Here is a 16,028-nt window from a genome sequence, read left to right as displayed (position 1 = left end):
CTAAACCTTAGCATAGCATTGTCAATGATCAAATTAATACATTCAATTACATGAGATAGTTATGCAATCTATAACACTTCTTACCACCATGTGTCTGGATCAAAGCCAAATTTAGTATGTGTTCATGACACCTGAAAAATGTTATAGAAAGATTATCATACCATATCTCTTGGTTTTTCGAGACAGCCAGTTATTGTGCTAGGCCACAGATGATTAGATTGAGTGAGACACAAAGAAAACAAGTTCAGTTAAATTAGGTTATTTTAGGAGGGAAAGAGGAAGGAACTGGACTTTGTCTAGCAATTGTGCTCTACATAATTGCCTTCATAAACAAACCATGGACTTACTTGTATCCGTCTCTCCTCTTGGCTCCGCCATGAGGTGAAGTTCTCTGAGGGCAAGACCATGCGTCTTTTCTTTGGCATCAGGGAGTGACGTTTGCTTGTGGGAGGAAGAACGGGGAGCCTGGCGCTCAGACTCGCTCTTTTCTCAGGACCCTGGTGGAGAAGGGAGCTAGAAATGCACTCTCCCTTTAATAGATAGATGAATGTAGGCCTTTCTCTTTCTCTTCACCAAATTCTTATTCTCCTTAATAAATGCTTAAAAGTTTAACTCTTGATAAAGCTTATAATTTATTGGTGACCACTTATTAGATATTTTAGACAGACTAGCTAGAATTTTAGCCTTTAACAGTATATAATAAGTGGACAACTAGGTACAAGTTGCTTGACCTTGGGCAAGTCAGTTAACACTATTTGCTTCAATTTCCTCCTTTGTAAAATGAGTTGGGGAAGGAAATGGCAAAACACTCTAAAAATCCAAATGGGGTCATGAAGAGTTGGATATGACTGAAATTGACTAAACAACAACAATGATAAGTAGTGATGAAAATAAAGATGTAAACATAAGTAGTGTCCAGGTTGCGGAGGACATTAGATGCCAGTCAGAACCTTTTAAACTTCACTTAGGAAGCAAGGGGTTTTTGAGCAAAGGAACTACTAAATCTGGGCATAAAACAAATTATTCCAACAACAGCATGATGGGGAGAGAATAGTGGCATGGAGACATGTTAGGGGGTCTTGACATAAACAAATCTTTTAAGAATAAAATCCTCTTCAGATATTCCCCCACACTGAAAATCCAAACATATCTCTACTTTGATAACACAACTATTGATTTTTTTTGTAAAATATTCTCAGGGCTAGTGAAAGTCACCAGTTGTAGTTTTGAAATGAAAATCAAGGAGTTTAAATTTCAGACTTTGTATAGGGAACTATATTTCAGTGGTCATGAGTATAACAGAATCTTAAATCATCCATTTCCAGGATTTGGTCAAAATCTTTGGGGGGCAATGATGGGCAGTTTGGGGTGGAGAAAGGGAAAAGTGGAAGAGAAAAAAGAAGAGAAAGTACTGGGAAGTTTAGGTTATTGTAGTCTAAGAGAATTGCTAAGAATACTAAGATTTTAAAGCTGTTTAAAGCTTTAAACATCATGGAGTCCTTCCCTGTACTACAGGATTTGGACAAGGTACCCACACTTGAGGAACTTGAGAATGCAATTAGCTCCCTAAGATGTGGAAAAGCTTCGGGTGTAGACGGTATCACAGCTGAATTGATCAAATGATCTGAAAATATCCTATTAAAGACCCTGCATGAATTGTTGTGCCTGTGTTGGAAAGAAGGTGAAGTGCCATAGGATATATTTAATGCCCATATTGTTACTCTTTATAAGAACAGTGGAGACAGGAGTGACTGTAACAACTGCAGAGGAATTTCACTTCTCAGTGTCATTGGGAAAATGTTTGCCAAGGTCATCTTGCTAAGACTGCATAAACTTGCCGACCATGTTTACCCCAAATCACAACGTGTTTTTTGAGCAGGGAGGTCAACTATCAATATGATTTTTTTTTTTGCTTCGCCAACGGCAAGAAAAGTGCAGAGAACAAAGCAAACCCCTCTTCATTGCCTTCATAGACCTGACCAAAGCGTTTGATATGGTTAACAAAGAAGGTCTTTTCCAAATTCTCTTGATAATTGGTTGTCGGTGGCAGCTAGGTGGCACAGTGGATAGAGCACCAGCCCTGGAGTCAAGAGTATCTGAGTTCAAATCTGGCCTCAGACAATTCACATTCACTACCTGTGTGACCCTGGGCAAGTCACTTAACCCCAATTGCCTCACTAAAAAAAAAAAAAAGATAATTGGTTGCCCTCCTAAACTTCATAGCCTCATTCACTCCTTTCATTGCAACATGCAGGGTGTTGTACAGTTCGAAGGCAACACCTCTGAAGCATTCAGCATAAACAGCAGAGTCAAGCAAGGATGCGTGCTTTTTCCCACGCTGTTTGGAATTGTCTTCTCCATGCTGTTGCATCATGCTTTTGGTTCGTCAACTGATGGCATCTATCTGCATTCCCGGTTGGACGGAGGCCTGTTCAATGTTTCACGTCTGAGATCCAAAACCAGAGTGAGAGGTAGCACCCTTAGAAACCTGCTTTTTGCCGATGATGCCTCACTTGCCTGTCACTCAGAGCGTGAATTGCAGACCTTGATGGATCACTTCTCCCAAGTTTGCGTGGAGTTTGGACTAACCAGAAATCTTAAAAAGACAAAACTCATGTGTCAGAGTGCTATGTTGCCTCCATTGATACACGTCAGTAGCTACCAGTTGGATGTCATAAGCCAATTCTCCTATCTTGGCTCTATTGTCTGAGATCAATCAGATGATTGGGAAAGCTACTTCAACCATGACTAAGCTTTCCAAGCATGTCTGGGCAAACAGTAAACTGACAAGATGAACCAAATTTGCTGTCTATAGAGCATGCTTCCTGAATACCTTACTGTATGGCAGCAAAACAAGGACTACACATACTAGACAAGAGAAGAAGATTAACAGCTTCCACATGCGCTGCCTTTGGTGCATCCTTGGGATATCTTGGTCAGATAGGATCACCAACACAAAAGTGCTCCAACGAGTGCAACTTCCGAGCATCTACATGCTACTGAAAGAAAGATGGCTATGGTGGCTCGGTCACGTGCACCACATGCAAGACAGGTGCATTCCTATAGACCTACTCTATGGTGTGTTAGCCTCAGGCCAAAGTCCTGCTGGATGCCCCCATATTCAATACAGAGATGTATGCAAGCGAGACTTGAGGGCTCTGGGAATATACATCGGCAGCTGGGAGGAGATGGTCAAGGACTGCGCCCAATGGAGTTCAGTACTCATGAGCAGCTTGGCAGCACAGCTGAGATGGGCCTTCAAGTTCGGGAGGAAGAAAAACGAATGAGACGCAGGAACCGATGGGCAACAGAGAGGGCAGTGCTCCAATGTCCTCATCGTGGCAGGAGCTGTGGCTCCTGTATTGGACTGCAAAGCCACACTGTGGCCTGTGGCTCTTCAAGGGACTGATCCATGGTTGTCCGTGACTGGTGGAAGCCTACTACTACTACTAAGAGTTTAAGTGATTTGCCTAGGGTGACACAATCAATATATGTCCTTTGTGCTGTAGTTTTAAGAGCAGGTGGGGGGCAGCTAGGTGGCATAGTGGATAAAGCACCAGCCCTGGATTCAGAAGAACATGAGTTCAAATCCGACCTCAGACACTTGACACTTATTAGTTGTGTGACCCTGGGCAAGTCACTTAACCCTCATTGCCCTGAAAAAAAAAAAGAGCGATGGTCCTACATCCTTAGTACTTTCCTATCAATAACACCCTTTTGAGACCTTAAGCATTATAATTCATCCTCCTCTTACTACTACTCCAGTGGTTCTCAAGGTCCTCTAGCCTATTGCTTTCTATGTCCCTGTATTATTCCACCACCTGCTTCCTAGGACCAAACTATCTTTGACTCCCATCACCTGTTCTCTCCTCTGCATACTCCTCAGCCATACACCACACAAGTCCCACTCAAACCCTGACCCCCATCTTGCCAGCACACATTCTGGAATTCTCAGTTCATACTGTCCGTCATTCTAGACCATTTCCTCTGATACTTCTATCTCCTTGTTGTCACCAAGTCCTGGATTCATCCCAGATGACACTTGATTCCTGGCCATTCTCTCCAACATTATTTTTTATATTTTCATCCTCACTAAACAATCTTTTCTCCTTTGAAGTTTATCCTATTAAAATTGACCTCCCTCTACAGATTACAGTTGTTATTGTGTACTTGTCCCTACATCATTCTCTCTATTTTCCTGGGTTCAATACCAGGGTCATTGTCTTTCTTTCCTCTCCAATCGCTACTGTTGTTATAAGGGACTTCAACAGTCAAGAGGCCTCATCTTCCTGAGTTCAAATCTGGCCTCAGGCACTTATTAGTTGTGTGACCCTAGGGAAGTCACTTAACTCTGTTTTCCTCAGTTTCTTTATCTATAAAATGAACTAGAAAAGGAAATGGCAAACCACTCCAATTTCTTCTCCAAGAAAATTCCAAATCGGGTCACAAATAGTAAAATACAACTGAAATGACTGAATAACAACAATAAATTCCCTAGTCTTCCAATTCTCTAATTTCCTTAAATCAAAATCCTTTCTCCTATAATCATCCTCGTATACACACTAGGATCATTAAATCTGGTATCACTGGTCTACTTCTTTGATAAATAATTCTGACATTCCACTCTCTGACCATAACTTCCTATCATTCCAATTCTTCTTATGTCTCAACACTCCTAAACCTATTCTTCACTCTCATCAGGACTGCAGGTACCTCTTTAAATTTCTTAAGACTTTCTGCCAATTTTACTTCTGTTATGATTTCCCTTTTTTCCTTTTCTCATTTTTTCCTTTTCTCATTTTCTCAAGTGATCCTGCACTTAGTCAACTCCACTCTATCCTTTACTCTCAAACCCCTTATCCCATTCTCCTATTGCCTTTTTTCTCTTGACAAACTCCAATGCTAGGTTAGCCCCATTATCTGTTTCCTTCATTCTTACTTACATGATTCTTTTTATTTATACCATCAGAACTCAACATGGAGACTGCCACACACTAAATTCTTGACAAATGCGTGTTGATTGATTTATTGTATGTCTATTAAAATCACTCTTCATATGATCACATAACTACAACTGGAAGCATGCTATCTAGCTCATTTCCCTCATTCTATAGGTGAGGAAACTGAGGCAAGAAGTACTTAAGTGACTTATACAAGGCATCTTGTATAACTATTTAGTGACAGAATTGTGAGTTAAACACAGGTCCTCTGATTCCAAATCTAGTGATCCTTTCGCTATAAGCTATAGGAGCACAAGGAAAGTAAAGAATGCTGTAGTATTCAGACAAGGTTTCATAGATGAAAAAAGATATTAAAATGTCCCTTGGAGGAGATGTACAATTTCAATAGGGAATATAACTTCTTAGAGAAGATGAAATGTCTATTTTTTTTTCCTTTTCATAATGCTTAAAAAGTCATTGATAATTTATACATTCGAAAACTAGATAATATTTAAGGGTGATGATTTTCTCATAGAATTGTTTTTGATAATTGACAGATTCTCCTTTCATTTTTTTGGTTAGAATTTTATTTTCTAAAATATATCTAAAACAAATTTTAACCTCATCTTTTTAAAGCTTTGTGTTCCAATTTCTCTTCCTCCCTCCCTTCCCACCCACCACCCACAAGAACTCAAGCAATTCATTATAAGTTATACATGAGTAGTCATGGAAAACATCCCCACATTAGCTAGTTTGTGAGAGAAAACAGTTAAAAAACAAAACTCCAGATTAAGGAACTATAAAAGAAAGAAACATATTTTTAAAATGTGTGTGGCAGCTAGGTGGCACAGTGGATAAAGCACAGGCCCTGGATTCAGGAGGATGTGATTTCAAATCTGGCCTCAGACACTTGACACTTACTAGCTGTGTGACATTGGGCAAGTCACCTAACCCTCATTGCCCCCCCCCCAAAAAAAATATGTGTCAGTCTGTTTTCAGATGCCATCAGTTCTTTCTCTGTAGATGGGTTGCAATTTTCATAAGTCCTTCAGGGTTATCTTGGATCATTGCCTTGCTGAAAATAACCACATGTTTCCCAGCAGATCACTCTGATGAGATTAAGGTCTTTGAGCTAATTTTTTGTTCTAAATTTTTCTTCCTCCCTTCCTCCTCAACCCCCCCTATGAAATTAAGCAAATCAATATGTCATATTTTTGAAGGTATGCAGAACATCTTCACCTTCCTCAAAAGTGTTTTGCTTTTTACTGCTCCTTCCCCCAATCTGCCCTTCCCTCCTTCCCCTCTTTTCCCCCTACCCCCTTATGTCCTTCCCCTTCCACTTTCCCTCAGGGTAAAAATATATTACTAAACCCACTTGAGTATGTATGTCATTCCCTGTTTGAGCCACTTCTGATGATAATAAGGTTCACTTACTCTCCCACTCCTTCCCCTCTTCCCCTCCCCTCCATAAGCTTTTTTCTTATTTCCTTCATTACCTCTCCCCAGTCAACTTCTCCCCTTCCCCCTCATCCAGTCCATTCTTCCTACCCTTCAGCCTTATTTTAAAGATGTCATCATGGGTTATCTAGGTGGCACAGTGGACAAAGCACAAGTCTTGGACCCAGGCATAAGATTCCTCACCTAGTTTGTCCCACAAAGAACAAGGATAAACAAAAAATAAATGCTTTATAGATATCATCCCTTCATATTCAGTTCAGACCTGTCTCCTCTGTGTATTCCTTACTGAGAATGTCCTTTTAAGTTCAAATATTATCTTCCCATGTAGGAATGTAAACAGTTTATTTTTTTAATATTACTCATGATTTTCCTCTTTACCTTTTTATGATTCTCCAGGGTTGTGTATTTGAAAGTTAAATTTTCCATTCAGGTCAGGTATTTTCATCACAAATGCCTGAAAGTCCTCTTTTTCATTAAAGTCCCATTTTTTCCTCTGAAAGATTATACAAGTTTTGCTGGGTATGTGATTCTTATCTGTAGTATCAGTTCCTGTGCCCTCTGGAATATCATATTCCATGCCCTCTGGTCCTTTAATATAGATACTGCTAGATCTTGTTTTAGCCTTATTGGAGCTCCACAGTAATTGAATTCCTTTTTTTAGCTGCTTGCAATATTTTCTCCTTGATCTAGGAGCTCTGGAATTTGGCTATAAAATTCCTGGAGGTTTTCCTTTTGGGATCTCTTTCTGGAGGTGATTGGTGGATCCTTTCAATTTCTATTTTGCCTTCTGCTTCTAGAATATCAGGGCAATTTTCCCTGATAATCTCTTGGAAGATGCTATCTAAACTTATATTTTGGTTATGATTTTCAGGTAGTCCAATGATTTTCAAATTATCTCTCCTGTATCTATTTTCCAGGTCAACTGTTTTTTCAAGGAGATATTTCATATTGCCCTCTATTTTTGGGGGGGGGGCGGGGCAATGATGGTTAAGTGACTTGCCCAGGGTCACACAACTAGTAAGTATCAAATGTCTGAGGTCAGTTTTGAACTCAGGTCCTCCTGAATCTAGGGCTGGTGCTTTATCCACTGTACCACCTAGCTGCCCCCACCCTCTATTTTTTTTTTATTCATTTGGATTTGCTGTACTGTGTCTTGGTTTCTCATAAAGTCACTAGCTTCTATTTGTTCAATCCTAATTCTTAGGCAATTATTTTTCTCAAAGAGCTTTTATATGTCCTTTTTTATTTGGCTTTGCAAGCTGTTGATTTTTTCTCTTGACTCTCCTCCATTACTCTCATTTCTCTTTCCACTCTTTCCTCCCCCTCTCTAAATCTTCCTTCTATCGTACTTTCTCTTCAAAGTCCCTTTTGAGCACTTACATGGCCTGAGACCAGTTCATATTTTTCTTTGAAGATTTGGATGTGCAGCCCTGAGGTTGCTATCCTCTTCTGAGGGTGCACATCAATCTTCCTTGTCACTAAAGAAACTTTCAATAATTCTCAACTTTCTTTGCTTTCTCATCTTGACACCTTTTATTGGACTTTTAACCCCTCTTACAATGGGGCCCTACTTCCAAGATACACTGTCCCAAGGTGTTTTGGTTTGAAGGAGGGCAGGTTTTTCTTCTGTCTGGCCTGTTCTCTGTTCTGAAGATAACCTCAAACCAACTTGCTAAGCCAGCAGAACTATTTGTGCTGTGGCTCTTAGTTTCTCACAGGCCTGCACCCCTCCCCCATCTGTGTCTCCCATGACTCAGGATTTCTTCCTGGTTCCCTGCTGGTGTGGGATAGCCGAATTCCTCCTTAGGTCCTGCAGACACCCCTGTATTTTCATGCCCCTGGCCAGCTGTTCAGCCCTGTCACCCAACCATAAGCTTAGTTCCAGAAGATTCTGGTGCTGCAGCTAATTTGGAACCTTGGGGGTAAGTTCCTCTTGCTCAGAGTATCTGTGGTCTGTGTCAGCCCATCTTTTTGTGGGTTTTGCAGCTCCAAGACTTGTTTTGTTGCTGTTTATGCGGTAATTGTGTCAAGAGCTCTGTTTGTTATAATGTCTTTCCTCTGCCACCTTCCTCCTTTCATTTTAAACCTGGGCTTGGTTGGTGGCGGTGGTCAGTCCTCTTCATTCATGTTCAACTCTTTGTGATCCCATTTGGGGTTTTCTTGGCAAAGATACTAGAGTGTGGAGTAGCTAAGTGGTGCAGTGAATAAAGCACAGGCCCTGGATTCAGGAGGACCTGAGTTCAAATCCGGCCTCATACACTAGCGGTGTGACTCTGGGTAAGTCACTTAACCCTCAATGCCCTGGAAAAAAAAATACTGGAGTGTTTTGTCATTCCTTCTTTAGCTCATTGTATAGATGAGGAAATTGAGGGTTAAGTGACTTCCACAGCATCACATAGCTAGTAAGTGTTTGAGGCCAAATTTGAACTCAGCTAGATGAATCTTCCTGATTTCAAGCCTGGTACTCTGTCATCTGTGTCAAATTCCCTGAGATTTTTTCCCCATATATTTAAATAAGTTTTACTTCACTCAATTTCCATATTTTATATAAAGGGACTATCCTCTTATCATTATTCTTCCTGTTATACAATTATAGTTTTCCAGTATTTTTTAATAAGATTTATATTCCTACGATGTTCTTTGTTGGGGAAAATATCTTTTTGTATTTGAAAGACCATCCAAAGATCTCACATATCTTAAAACTTGAGAAAATCAAGTTGATTTTTAAAGATATTTTAATTTTCCCTATTACTTCTTTGAAGGGGAAAGATATCTCTTTAATTCTAAAGCAGGGATTATAGTCATTTGAGATTCTATATCTTTAAAAAGTGATTATCTTTATTATAATCATGTGGTCAAGGACTCAGATCTGAAAATGATCCTTGATATAATATAGTCTAGTTTACTCAAATATAAAAAGAAAAACAAACAAATAAGAACACCAGCAACCTCTCTCAAATATTCTTAAAATTTTTAATCCCTATGAGCTCATTTCTAGTCAGCAAAATATATTAGTTAAAAAAAACTAGTTGATTAAAAAATTATTATAATTAATATGACTAATGATAATTTTTGCTTATCATTTATTGTCAAATTTATAATGCATTTTACGGTTTTGAATGAGCACAGTCAAAAGTGATGTGGTAAATATTTAACAACCAGTTCTCTCAAAATAAAAAAAGTACATGTTATATTTTGTAGTTTAATCTGTTATTAATATTTTCTCCATCACTTTTGCTACTCTAGACATTAAAGGAAATAATAAACCAAGTCCTGATTTATAGTTTGTAAATTTCCAAGGTGTGAATGAACACAATGGAAGTTTAATATTTGCTTCTCAAGAGTTAGTATGGGGGGCAGCTAGGTGGCACAGTGGATAGAGCACCGGCCCTGGAGTCAGGAGTAACTGAGTTCAAATCTGGCCTCAGACACTAAACACTTACTAGCTGTGTGACTCTCGGCAAGTCACTTAACCCCAATTGCCTCACTAAAAGAAAAAAAAAAGAGTTAGTATGTGCTGGATCCAGGAGACAGCATGGGTCTTTTGGGGCTTTTCTCTTGCTCATGCTAACTGCCATGTGGTCAATTCCTTACTGATATATAATTTTAATTAATATATGCTTAACCAAAACTGGTAAATAATAATTAATTTTAAGAAAACACAATCATGTGTATAGAATATGATATATTAAATTATATATGTTATAGAATATGATATATTATAAATTATTATAGTTATATAGTATTAAAATATCATTTGTTGCTTACAATGAGCCTGGAAAGTAGGTACTATTTGTAAGAATTAGGGTGTCACCCCCTGCTGAGAAAGACGTTGTGAGAAGCAGGGCAATGCCTCCCTGAGGAGAAAGCATGTGACTAGCATCTGGAAGTTACATGTATTCATAGAACCCCCTGTAAGTCATGTCAATTAATGCTACCAGCCATTTAGCTTGGAGCTGTGTGTGGGGACTGCCCCTCTTTTGGTCCCGCAGGGAGCTTCTGCTCTAGGAGACTGAGAATCTGGCTTTTTCAGTTGGAGGTCTCAGTTGTGGTGGTGGCAGGGTCAGGTTAGCTAGGCTTTTTCTTTCTGAATGCCACGTGCTCTTCCTCTGTCTTTTGCTAACTTCTAATATGCTTTAATAAATCCTTAATGCCCAAAGACTGGTGCTATAAGCTTCTAATTTAAGGCGACCACATATTAGATTTTAGTAATAACTGTTACATTTTAAACATCACATATCATTATTCCCATTTTCTAGATGAGGAAACTGAGGCAAATAAGTTAAATGATTTGCCTAGGTTCACACAGCTAGTATGTGATTAAGGCTGGATTTGAGCTCAGGTCTTTTGGACTCGAGGCCCAGCCTTTTGTCCACTGAGCCAGTTAGCTACTCTCTGAATATCTCCATTTGATGTTGTTGTTGTTGTTTGTCCTTCATTCTCAAAGAGTACTATGACATCATGTGTAGTCATGACTTACACTAAATTGGATTTAGAGGTAGAGCCATACAAATTCAACACCCTCACTCTCTCCTCCAAAGCCATTTGAGTCCAGTGGCAATATACTTAACAGGACAACTGGAGAAAGACCTGGGTTTTAGTGACTTGCCCAACTTGAGGACCAGTGCACTGTACCACCTAACTTTCTCATTTGAGGAGCCTATCAGCATCCCAAACTCTACATTTCCAGAAGAGAATTCATTATTATTCCTCCAAAATACATCCATGCTTCCTCTAAATTTTCACCTTTTTACTGAGTACCCTAACATTTTTTCATTAACTTTAATTTAGCTATTATTCTTTTTCTTTTCATTCTCTCATCATTATTCTTTTTTTTTTACTTTTTCTTATCCCCATTATCCCCAATTGCTTTCATTTTTGCATCAGTGGTATTAGGGATATATCTTAAATGTATTAAGGTTTTAAAATGTTTGTTGACTTTCCTAGAGCAAATGAAATTTCTTATCATAATGGAGGTTTTCTCTTTAAATTATATATTTTTCTTTCCCAGATTTTAGTTGACATGTTTATTACTATTGGAAAAATCTTTAAAAGTTTTCCAAATAATGCTATAATCTTTCTTAAAATCTAAAGAAAGCCCATTTGTAAATTTAATGGAAAAAAATGACTTTTCTATGAATTCCTGACATAATTAAAATATCTTCCATCTTCCTGTTTCTATAAGAAGGTTTAGGGAGTAAGAAAATGATGCACACAGAGCTATCTGAGAATTTAATGTAATTACAATTTGTATCCTATTGTTTATTGCTTCCCAAAGAAAGCATTAAGTCATCTGGTGTTTGCCTAAAAAAAAATCAAACAGATTGCATGTAGTGGCTCCATTTTGGTTTTCGTTGTGAATGAATATGCTAAAGTTTCTGGTGATGAATTTGTAAGCATCTGTTTAAAAAATGATATTTTTTTATACTGTGCTAACACATGCTGCTGTTTTAAAACTATAGTGAGATCTTTGACAGGCATCCCAAAGTGGCAGAGATAACACTGAACTGGGAGGCAAAAGATCTGAGTTTGGGTATTAGCTTCAAAAAGTCTACACTTATGACTACAGGTCTCAATTTTCTCATTAGTAAAATGGGGAAAATAACACCTAAAAAGTAGTTTTGGAAAAAGTACCTTAAAAAGCAAAAGTACTATATAAATGCAAGCTATTATCATAAATACACACGCACATATATGCCTATTTATATATACCCATATGTATGTATAGATATATATACATATGTCACATATACACATATATATGTATATATGCATTGTGTGTGTGTGTGTGTGTGTGTAATCAGGTTTTAAGATGGCACAGTGGATAAAACACTGGACTTGGAATCATGAAAACTAATCTTTATAAGCTCAAATCTGGCCTCAGTCACATACTAGCTGTGTGACCATGAGCAAATCACTTGACCCTGTTTACCTCAGTTCCTCATCTATAAAATTAAATGAGCTAGAGAAAGAAATGATAAACCACTCTGGTATCTTTGCCACAAAAAAACAAATAAGGTCATGAAATGTCAAAAAAACTGAAACAACTGAACAACAATAATATTACACACACACAGAGATTATATATATATATATATATATATACATATACATATATATGTATATACATATATACATATATATGTATATATGTATATATTCTGTGTGTGTCTGTGTATGTATGTATATATATACACACACCATATATATATGCATATACATACACATTATGCTTTATATGTCTGTGCTTACCATGAGACATCCCTAGAAATTACTTTGTTAAATATCTCAAATAGCTTACTTCTTATTTGCCATTTAATCATAAAAGTAGCATATTGAGCATCAAAAAATCCAAGTATTAAAGATTTTTCACTGATTCCCAGAAAAAAATAAAAAAAGGATTTGCTTTATATTGAGTTTAATGGGTTATGCAGCTTTCCAAGGATAAAAACAGATATGAGGAGAGTAAGTTACTTCTCTAGTGTCCTCCACCCTCTCCTTCCTCCCTGCAAAATGGTAGCAGCTCAAGAGCTCAACTTTACTGGTCACAACTTTCAGCCTATAATATTTTTCAGTGACCCAAGTGTCATTCTCTTGATTGATTTGCTACATGTGCCAGTGTATTATTTGATTAAATGTAAGATTGAGCCATAGCAACACAGCTCACTGCTAGCTCTGCTCTTTCTCTTTTTCATCTTACTTTCTGACTCTTTTTTGACTTGTCTTTGTTGTTCAACTTTTATCTTTTAAAAAGCATGAGAAAACATGTATTATACATTATCTGCCTTAGGTGGAAGGAGTTGAAAAATGTAAATTAAAGCTGATATGGTTCAATATTTTCTGTCATTGTAGTTTCCAAAAATGTTGAGTGGACTAGAAAATGCCTAATAATCACTTGAAAACTTACATAAGGATGTCCATTAAACTTATCTTAATACAGTGAAAGTTTAGGATACTGAATCCTAGTTCAAGTATAGAAAACTTTAACACTGAGATTCTGAGAGGTCAGACTCAGAGATCAGTCTTGCATATGGGTACAAGTGGGATGGAAGTTAGATTAGATGAACTCTTAGGTCACTTTAAGTTCCATGATTTTAAGTAGTTTCATACATCTGACCTTTTCAAGGAGTCTGAGTAGAAAATAAAAGTAGTAAAAATTATTGACTAGTCAAGTGCTGTACTCAAAACTAAGCATATTAAAGTTATATGAGCAAATTATCAAGTTACTAATCATTTAGTGAATTTGGGTGATGTACACAGTCATTCTAGACTCCATTTATTACTAACCAAATACCATCTATAGCAGTCTTCTTACTCTGGAAATATCTTCACCTAAAGCCCTTTCCTCCAATTGATAAGTGCCTGGGCCAGATTGACATTTCATGAAATGTGCAGGCCAAGATCACTTTACTCTTGGTTCTCTTCCTTACTCTCCAAACTTCCCCAACCTTTCACCAGCATTTTTCTCACTCTGGAGATGCCACCACTCCGAGATAGTCTTTCCTGATTGTTGAATCTGTAATGATTGGAATGACGCCACCTACTGGAGACTTGCTGTGGGAAAGCTCCACCATGAGGAAAATGCCTCAGAGGCATTGCGGCTTTTCCTTGGCGTCAGGAAATGACGTTTGCTCATGGGTGCTGTCTATCAAGGCTACCAGCCAATCAACTTGAGGAGCCTCCTATGGTCTGGGAGGAGACAGGAAGGAGGAAAGGGGAGCCTGCGCAGAGAGCGCTGGGGTTTTTTGGCTTCCTGACTTGATGGTGGTGGCGGCAGAGTACCTCACAGGAAATTTGAGGAAAGATAGGAATGCCAGGCTGTTAGAATTCTGTTCTCAATCTTTTTCTTTCTATTTTCCAATAAACCCTTAAAAACCTAAACTCGTTTTATCAGTGATTTTTAGTCAGTTTCCCCCAAACTGGGGGAACAGATTAGAATCCACATTTAGAATCTTAAATTACACAAATCCCTATCCTGTACCAGAGACCTGGACTCCAACTCTTCCCATATCACCAGGCTTTCCATCTTCCCTTTAGATGTTATTTTCCTTCATTGAAATAAAGTTCCTGGAGTATATGTACTATCTTTTTTTCTTTTGCTTTTAGTTGTATTCCCAATATTTAGCACAATTCCTGGAATATGATCAGCACTTAATAAATGTTCTATCTATCTATCTGTCTATCTATCTATCTATCTATCTATCTATAATCTACAAATCACACTGGAGGATGGATATTGGACACTTAAGACACTCAACTATATCTACAAATCTTGCTTCATAGAAAATATGATAGAATTGGGATTTGAAGCTACTTTGAATTTCCATCTAAGTTATCCAAGATAAAACACTATATTGACATGAATAAGCATTTTGCAAAATATTTTGCTGTTTTAAAAAACAGAATCAGAAATTTTGATTATATAAAATTAAAAAGCTTTTGTACAAACAAAACAATGCAACCAGAATTATAAGGAAAGTTGAAAACTGGGAAATAATTTTTTCTTTTTTTTTAAATTTAATAAAGTATTTTATTTTTTTCCGTTACATGTAAAGATAGTTCTCAACCTTTGTTTATACAAGCTTAACAATTTCAGATTTTTCTCCCTCCCCCCTCCCCTAGACAGCAGGTAATCTGATATAGGTTATATATATATATATACACATAATAACATTAATCCTATTTCTGCATTAGTCATGTTATAAGAGAAAAAAAATCAGAGCAATGATGTATAACCTCTAAATAGAAAAAAAAAAACAGCATCAAAAACAAAAGAAATAGTATGGTTCATTTAGCATCTATACTCCGCAGTTCTTTTTTTTTTTTTTTCCCCTGGATTTGGAGATCCTCTTCCATCACGAGTTCCCTGGAACTCTTCTGTGCCATTGCATTGGTGAGAAGAATATAGTCCTTCACAGTAGATCAACATTAATGTTGATGTTACTGTGTACAATGTTCTTCTAGTTCTGCTCATCTCACTCATCATCAGCCCACGCAAGACCCTCCAGGTTTCTCTGAACTCCTCCTGCTCATCATTTCTTATAGCACAATAGTACTCCATTGTATTCATATACCACAACTTGTCCAGCCACTCCCCAATTGATGGGCACCTCCTCAACTTCCAATTCTTTGCCACCACGTAAAGAACAGCTATAAATATTTTTGTACATGTGGGTCCCTTTCCCCCTTCCATCATCTCTTCGGGAAAAAGACCTAAAGGTGGTATTGCTGGGTCAAAGGTTATGCACAGCTTGAAAGAATTTTTTCAACAAGTACTTCTGATAAAGACCCCATTTCTCAAATTTATTGAGAACTGAGTCAAATTTATAAAAATAAGTGGTCAAAACATTTGAATAGGCAGTTCAAATAAAAGTTATCCATAGTCATGTGAAAAAATGCTCAAAATCACTATTCATCAGAGAAATGCAAATTAAAATAACTGCTAGGTACTGCCTCACACCTATCAGAGTGTTAAATATAACAAAAAAAGGAAAATTTGGAGAGTTAAAGGGGATGTAGGAAAATGGGATGCTAATCCACTGCTTATGGGTCTGTGAATTGAGTCAACCATTCTGGGTTTTTGTTGTTGTTGTTGTTGTTGTTGTTGTTGTTTTTTGGTGAGGCAATTGG

Source organism: Dromiciops gliroides, chromosome 2 (assembly GCF_019393635.1).
Source record: "Dromiciops gliroides isolate mDroGli1 chromosome 2, mDroGli1.pri, whole genome shotgun sequence".
NCBI lineage: Eukaryota > Metazoa > Chordata > Mammalia > Microbiotheria > Microbiotheriidae > Dromiciops > Dromiciops gliroides.
This window is presented reverse-complemented; position numbering follows the sequence as displayed.